Source organism: Palaemon carinicauda, chromosome 27, assembly GCF_036898095.1.
Source record: "Palaemon carinicauda isolate YSFRI2023 chromosome 27, ASM3689809v2, whole genome shotgun sequence".
Lineage (NCBI taxonomy): Eukaryota > Metazoa > Arthropoda > Malacostraca > Decapoda > Palaemonidae > Palaemon > Palaemon carinicauda.
This window is the reverse complement of record NC_090751.1, coordinates 61,456,213-61,463,712: the sequence shown is the minus strand read 5'-3', so window position 1 is coordinate 61,463,712 and position 7,500 is coordinate 61,456,213.

The following is a 7,500-nucleotide window of genomic DNA, read 5'->3' as shown; positions in this document are numbered from 1 at the left end:
TGCAATCCCGGTCAACTTCTCCAAAAAGTTTTGTCGCCGCGACAAAGTGGGTGCCATTAACAGGTCTTCGGGTTGCTTAATGGCCGCCCGTTCGTTTGCTTTTAACATCCTTCCTGCGGCCGAGAGAACTTTCTTATCAACGAGCGCTTTCTTATATAAGAGTTCTCAGAACTGAGAAAAATTCTACGACCAAGCACTTTCTGCTTACTACAGGCCATACACTTGGCTTTTCTATTGCTGGGGATTTGGCTCTCACCTGAAGGAGAAGAGGTACAGTCATTTTGGCAGTCGTATCTTGTTGGGTGAACTAGAAATTCATTGATACGTTTGATTATCAGAGAGAGAGAGAGAGAGAGAGAGAGAGAGAGAGAGAGAGAGAGAGAGAGAGAGAGAGAGAGAGAGAGGTCGTAAGTGGTTTGGCTTTATTTGTGAAGGGTGTGACGAGGGGTGTTCTCCGCTTTCCATATAGTATTACTTCCAAACTATGAAGCCTTTGTTCCAAGTTTATTCGTAAACTCATTTCCAATAATCAAATTTCCTCCCTCTGTTGCCAAACTTTAATGTCAAATAGAACTTGGACATTGCTCGCTATAGAATATTGACTTTCCCTCAGTCCCATCTCTGGTCGTATACTGTAGATACTATAGATACTGCTTGGGAATAGAGAGCGCAAAGGCTCCTCCCCCAATTTTACCTTTTCTTATTCTTACCAATATAAAGAAGATTTACTCATTCAATTCTTCTTTCTGGTTTATATCCTTTACTCACCTTAAAGAAGCTTAGGAGATAGATCCCTCTCCAGGCCTTGCATATATCTTCTGACTTTACTGATAAAATTAATTTTGTACATTCTCATTTTGTACATTCTCTGTACATAATTTTAGGTCTTAACAATAAAAAAAAGTTTAATCACGAGGAGATTTGGTCTATATATTTATCAATCTTACCATCAATTTATATGTTTATGTAGGTGGTCTAGAAACCGTCATGTGATTAATATTCTGTGCGTCAAAATGAGGGCCCATTTGTCTAAGGAATAATTTAGGAAATCCGGGACGAAAACTATTGACTTACGAATTTAGGGCCTAAGTCATCTCTTCCCTAGAGTGAGGTTTAAACGTAATTCATTGGATAGAAAATGAAGGTTTTATAGCTGGAAGAATCAATAAACTTTCTAAGTATTCTTGTCTTGTGCAGTTATTTGATACCTGTACATTCTTCTTTTCAAGGCATGCCTTAGCAGATCTTATTAGAAATATCCGATGTATAGTTTTTCTTTGTATAATTTTAGGCATAGATATCAAATATTTGTTACTAGAGAATTCTTTTTTTTAACTTGGAAATTACTCTAATTTGAAATTACACATTTGGTTCCATATTCCTAACACTCCCTTCATGCCCTAGTTAACTATTCGTGAAGGCTAAGTGAAGCTTTACAATTTCCCTTTTATTTTTCATTTTATCACATTTTATCGACTTTAGGCTAAATATCTTTGACGTTTTTATTGGAAAAATTTTGAAATCTTATTTTTTTAATTTGGTTTTCACTAACTTATAAATTTCTTTAGAAATCAAAATAACGTTATAAAGTTTTTTTCCCTCTCAAACAGTAAACTTCCGGATTTTATTTCCCTAACAAGTTTACATATAAGTAAGCTGGTTTTACTAGTTGGCTGGTTTTGAGATTGCCATTTTCCCAAAGACTAGCAAAGGATATAACTTTCCACTTGCTGAAGAGAGATCTACGTTGATTCTCTCTCTCTCTCTCTCCCTCTCTCTCTCTCTCTCTCTCTCTCTCTCTCTCTCTCTCTCTCTCTCTCTCTCTGTCGTGTTATTCTTTATTTTCCCTCTGTAAGAGACCTGTTTGTTGAAGAGGTTGGAAGAGGACCGTAACATTGACCCCCTACCTCCCACTATCCCCATCCAACCTCCCCACTCCAACCCTCCTGAACCCCAACCCTAAATCTGGAACGTGACTCCCTTGCCACAACTCGACAGTGAGTGGCTGATATCTTGTGAAAAGTGACGTCCCCCAAACGGTTTGAATTCAGCCTTTTTCCTCTTTTATTTCACTCTTTTTTTTCCTTGGGTCCGGATAGGGAAAGCATGCCTTGTTTGCTCATTGTAGAGGGTAGGCAAAGGGAGCCAGCTGTAAGATATATCGTAATGGGATTCCAGAAATGGTCTGTCTATTCCAGCGATTTTTTTTATAAGTCCCATTTTATCTTCTATGTTGACATTTGTGTAGTTACTTTCGGAAAACTTTTGGTATATGGACGGCTGATAGAGTATATCAAAATTTGGTCCAGAAAAGTTTCTGTTACTTTTGTATACCATACTTTCATGGATTTGGTATAACGGTTTTGTGAAATTGTTCTTGATTTTAGAATAAAGTAAATTAGAAATCATAGCAACTTAATTCAGAAGAATTAAAAGTTTCGTCAAAATAACTCGGACCCAGTCCCGGAAGGGCTGGTTGGAGAGAATGACTTCTCCCGCGAGGCTATTTTGGCGGCACATAATTCCACCCAAATGAAGTAGTTGTCTTGGATGGAGATAGGGCTCATTGTGGCAGGTGGATTAGATGCAATAATTGGGTAGAAGGAGCAGAATGGAAGAGGCGGATTTATTTTTTGCCTTCACGTTGGGCAGCAACCTTAATAAGAAGAGAGAGATGGACTGAGGTTTATGAAATTAAAAAAAATATGAAAGGGAAAGTTAATTAAAAAGGGAAGATGGTAAAAAGAAAATGCAATTGAGAATAAAAGAACTTGATTTGAACAGTTATGTATTTTTCTTTTTTCTTTAATTGAACAAGACCTTTCTCCATTTACATTTTGATTCACATTTGCATCAACTAAATACATAAAATATTTTACCTCCTTAATTTTTAAGATTATTTACGGTGACTACAAGAGCATTGATATTTTGAAAAAAAAATAGTAATAATCATTCTTCTAAAACACAGCTTTATTTCTTTGGAACTTTACACATAAATGTTATTAACTATATTCTATATTACTTTGGCGTTGTAGATAGTTGGAGATGAACTACAGACTAAACCCTTAGAAGTAGTTGCAGAAAAATTATAAGTGTGGAGTTCAAAGATTAATATACTTAGGAGATTAGTGTAAAGGGAAAATATGTTAATGGACGGAATAATTGGGATATTAGCAACAAGATTTCATGAATGAGAAGAGAATTAATATTGGAGTAAATGATGAAACCTTGTTATAAGTGCAGTTGCATGAGAGGGATATTAGTGCTCCTATGCACTAATAGTTGAAGCCTTTTATACATTTTGATTTCTTTTATCGCTAATGATGCTGATTAATGTAGTTATTTTGATTTCTTTTATCGCTAATGATGCTGATTAATGTAGTTAACAATATATAGTAGAAAACCAAATGTATGGGATATGTTATATGCCTGTGTCGTATACAGTGTACGGATTTTGTATTATCATTATTGTTTAAAAACTGAGAAAACTGATGCTTAACATGCTGAGTATTATTTCGTTGGGCCAGTGTTAATCAATGTTATTCTGAAGATGGCGTAATGAAAATTTTAAAGAAATACGTATTTTGGAGACTTCAAACCATAGTTATTTTTTAAGGCAGTTCGATGTGTTCCCTCTTTCTGTAGACTTGAAAATTATGAATACATACAACTGCCTTCCAACTCATATTTAGATCTATAAATTTTGATTAGTACTGGGTCATTATTACTGAACTGTGAGTCATAACTTGTGTTGAATCTTTGCTGCTGATCCCTGAGTCCTATTTAGTACCGGATCTTCCCCGCCAGGCTTGGGATCAATTATTATTATTATTATTATTATTATTATTATTATTATTATTATTATTATTATTATTTGTTAAGCTACAACCCTAGTTGGAAAAGCAGGATGCTGTAAGCCTGAAAGGTCCACCGGGGAAAATAGCCCAGTGAGGAAGGGAAATAAGGAAACTACAAGAGAAGTAATTGACAATTAAAATAAAATATTTCAAGAACAGTTACAACTTTAAAATAAATCTTTCATATATAAACTATAAAAACTACAAAATAACAAGAGGAAGAGAAATAAGAAACAAGAGAACTCTACCCCAAGACAGTGGAAGACCATGGTACAGAGGCTATGTACCTACCTAAGACTAGAGAACAATGGTTGGATTTTGGAGTGTCCTTTTCCTAGAAGAGCTGCTTACCATACCCAAAGAGTCTCTTCTACACTTACCAAGAGGAACATAGCCACTGAACAATTGCATTGTAGTAGTTAACCCCTTAAGCAAGGGAGAATTATGAATTGAATTGGAATTGGTGATAAAAATGCAGGAATTGGAATTGATTTAGAATTGCCATTAAAATAATTGGAATTCGTTTGGAATTTATACTGAAAAAAAAAATAGATGAATTGACATGAATTGAAGCTAAAATGGTGTGATTTCATATGAATTGATCGGTACATCTTTAAACAAATCTTGTGTGTTATTAACTCGACCTTTACATACCATCTCATTAAGGCAAAATAACAGGAATTGAACCTCTCTTCTCCACAGATTGTACAGTCTTATTAAGTGCCGGATCTTCACTACTGATCCGTGAGCCGGTATTGGTTCAGAACTTTTACCATTAGTCTAAGCAGTGCTAGTTATTCACCACAAATTTAAGTCTTAATAAGTACTGGATCTTCCCTGATTATCCGTTAACTCCTATTAGTTCAGGGTTTTCACCATGGGTCCATGAGTCTAATTAGTACCAGATGTTCACCATGGGTTTTAGAGTCTTAATAAGTACCGGATCTTCACTACTGATCTGTGAGCCCGTATTAGTTAAGGCGTTCACCGTGGGTCCATAATTCCAAATAGTATTAGATGTTCACCACAGATTTTAGAGTTTTAATAATTACCGAATCTTCACTACATACCGTGAGCCCGTATTAATTCAGGGTTTTCACCATGGGCCCATGAGTCTAATTAGTAGCAGATCTTCACCAAATATTTTAGTCTCAATAAGTACCGGATCATCACTATTGATCCATTAGCCCGTATTAGTTCGGGGTTTTCACCATGGATGCATGAGTATAATTAGTACCAGATGTTCACTTTAGATTGTACAGTCTTAATAAGTACCGGATCTGCACTACTGATCCGTGAGCCCGTATAATCATTATTATTATTAGCCAAGCTAAAACCCTGGTTGGAAAAGCAAGATGCTATAAGCACAAGGGCTCCAACAGGGAAAAATAGCCCAGTGAGGAAAGAAAACAAGGAAATAAATAAACAATATAAGAAGTAATGAAAAATTGAAATAAGATATTTAAAAAAAACATTAACAACATTAAAACAGATAATTCATATATAACTATAAAGAGACTTATGTCAGCCTGTTCAGCATAAAAACATTTGCTGCAACTTTGAACTTTTGAAGTTCTACTGATTCAACTACCCGATTAGGAACATCATTCCACAACTTGGACACAGCTGGAATAAAACTTCTAGAATACTATGTAGTATTGAGCCTCATGGTGGATAAGGCCTGGCTATAAGAATTAACTGCATGCCTAGTGTTACGAACGAGATGGACCTGTCCAGGGAGATTTGAATGTAAAGTATGGTCAGAATTATGAAAAATTTTATGCAACATGCATAATGAACTAATTGAACTACGGTGCCAAAGATTAGTTAATGGGTTCATCGTGTGTCCATAATTCTAATTAGTACCAGATGTTCACCACAGATTTTAGAGTTTTGATAATTACCGAATGTTCACTACTGATCCGTGAGCCCGTATTATTTCAGGGTTTTTACTGTGTTCGTGAGTATAATTAGTACCAGATCTTCACCACGGATCAGCGAGTATTATTAGTCGTGGGTATACCGTGAACTCTAATACCAGATCCTTATCACGGATTCCTGAATCCTAATTAGTACTTTTTACATTGTCTTATTGTCCACTAAATTTCATCTACGTCTTTATTCAATGAAAGAGATACAGAAGAAAGGAAAAACAAACTGGCAAGTACAAAAACATGGGAGAAGAAAATTGAGTTCTTCCTAATTTTACCCTCAGGTTAATTACTACTGGTCAAGAAATCATAGTGGTATCTAAGAACAGTTTATCTTTGTTGAATTATTATCGCAATTCGACTCTCTCTCTCTCTCTCTCTCTCTCTCTCTCTCTCTCTCTCTCTCTCTCTCTCTCTCTCTCTCTCTCTCTCTCTTAGTATTCCATTGGGAGCTACAAAATGCGAATAAACGAAATGAAATCAGATTGACTATATGGACTTTTATGGAAGTTCTCCACCCAACCGATGCTTGTAATATCGACTTAAGAACTGCACCAAGGAGATATCAGAGATATGGCCAATGTCTTACATAACTCTGCGGAACGTGATTTCATTTCCTAAGGTTATAGGTTATCCATGAATTTCTCCGTTCTGTTCGGTGTCATACAATTCAGTGCACGGATGAATATCCTTTGCGGTGTAATATACAGGATTTTCTATTCATTTTATTTGTGGAGGGGGGGGGGAGGAGGGGGGCCACATTTTGAAAGTAATAGAAATCGTTTGTATTATAATATCTTTAGTTTTTAAATTTTTGATGATGACAAGTATTAATATGTTTATATCATCTTGCTAATACAAGTTGCCTTATATCGAAGAGATACTTATAGACAGAAACAATTATTTATGGTTATTTCCCTTTTTTCCCCATTGCTTTTAGATAGTTTTCAAAATATTCTGCCAGTATCATGCTCTTCTCCTCATTACATTATTATTTTTATTATTAGTATTATTATTATTATTATTATTCAATGTGGGAAATGCATTGATTCCAGTTCTCCCATTTAAGAAAAAATATTACATCACAGAACTACATAATTTTGGTGGCAAGTTAATGTCTTTAGACTTGATGAAAAGCAGTAATAACTCGCTAAACTTTACACGAAGTGACTCCAAGAATGCTCTTTATCTACAGCTTGGAAATTTTTATCATTATACTAGTTCACAAAAGGGGTAGCACAAAACACCTGAAAAATAATCGCCCATAAGTTTACTATCAGTAATTTCTAAACATTTACAACGATCATATTAGTCTAAATAGAAATGTGGCTAGACTTTAATCAACAAAGACAGCAGGCAGACTTTAGAAGTGGATATTCAACAACTGACCATATCTATGCTGTTAATCAATTTGGAGAGCATTTGGTAAACAAAATGAGATAATGAAAATTAAAATGCCACTCTCTCCAAAAAGAAAAGTATTTAATCACATGGTCCTACCAGTACTAGCTGTGAGCCTTACTAAATCCTTAGATACTAAGCTTGTTACAACTCAAAGATCTATGGACAAAATAATGATGGATACAAAACTTATTATTATTATTATTAATATTATTATTATTAATATTATTATTATTATTATTATTATTATTATTATAGGCAAAGCTATAACCCTGGTTAAAAAAAGATGTTATAAGCCCAAGGGCTCCAAC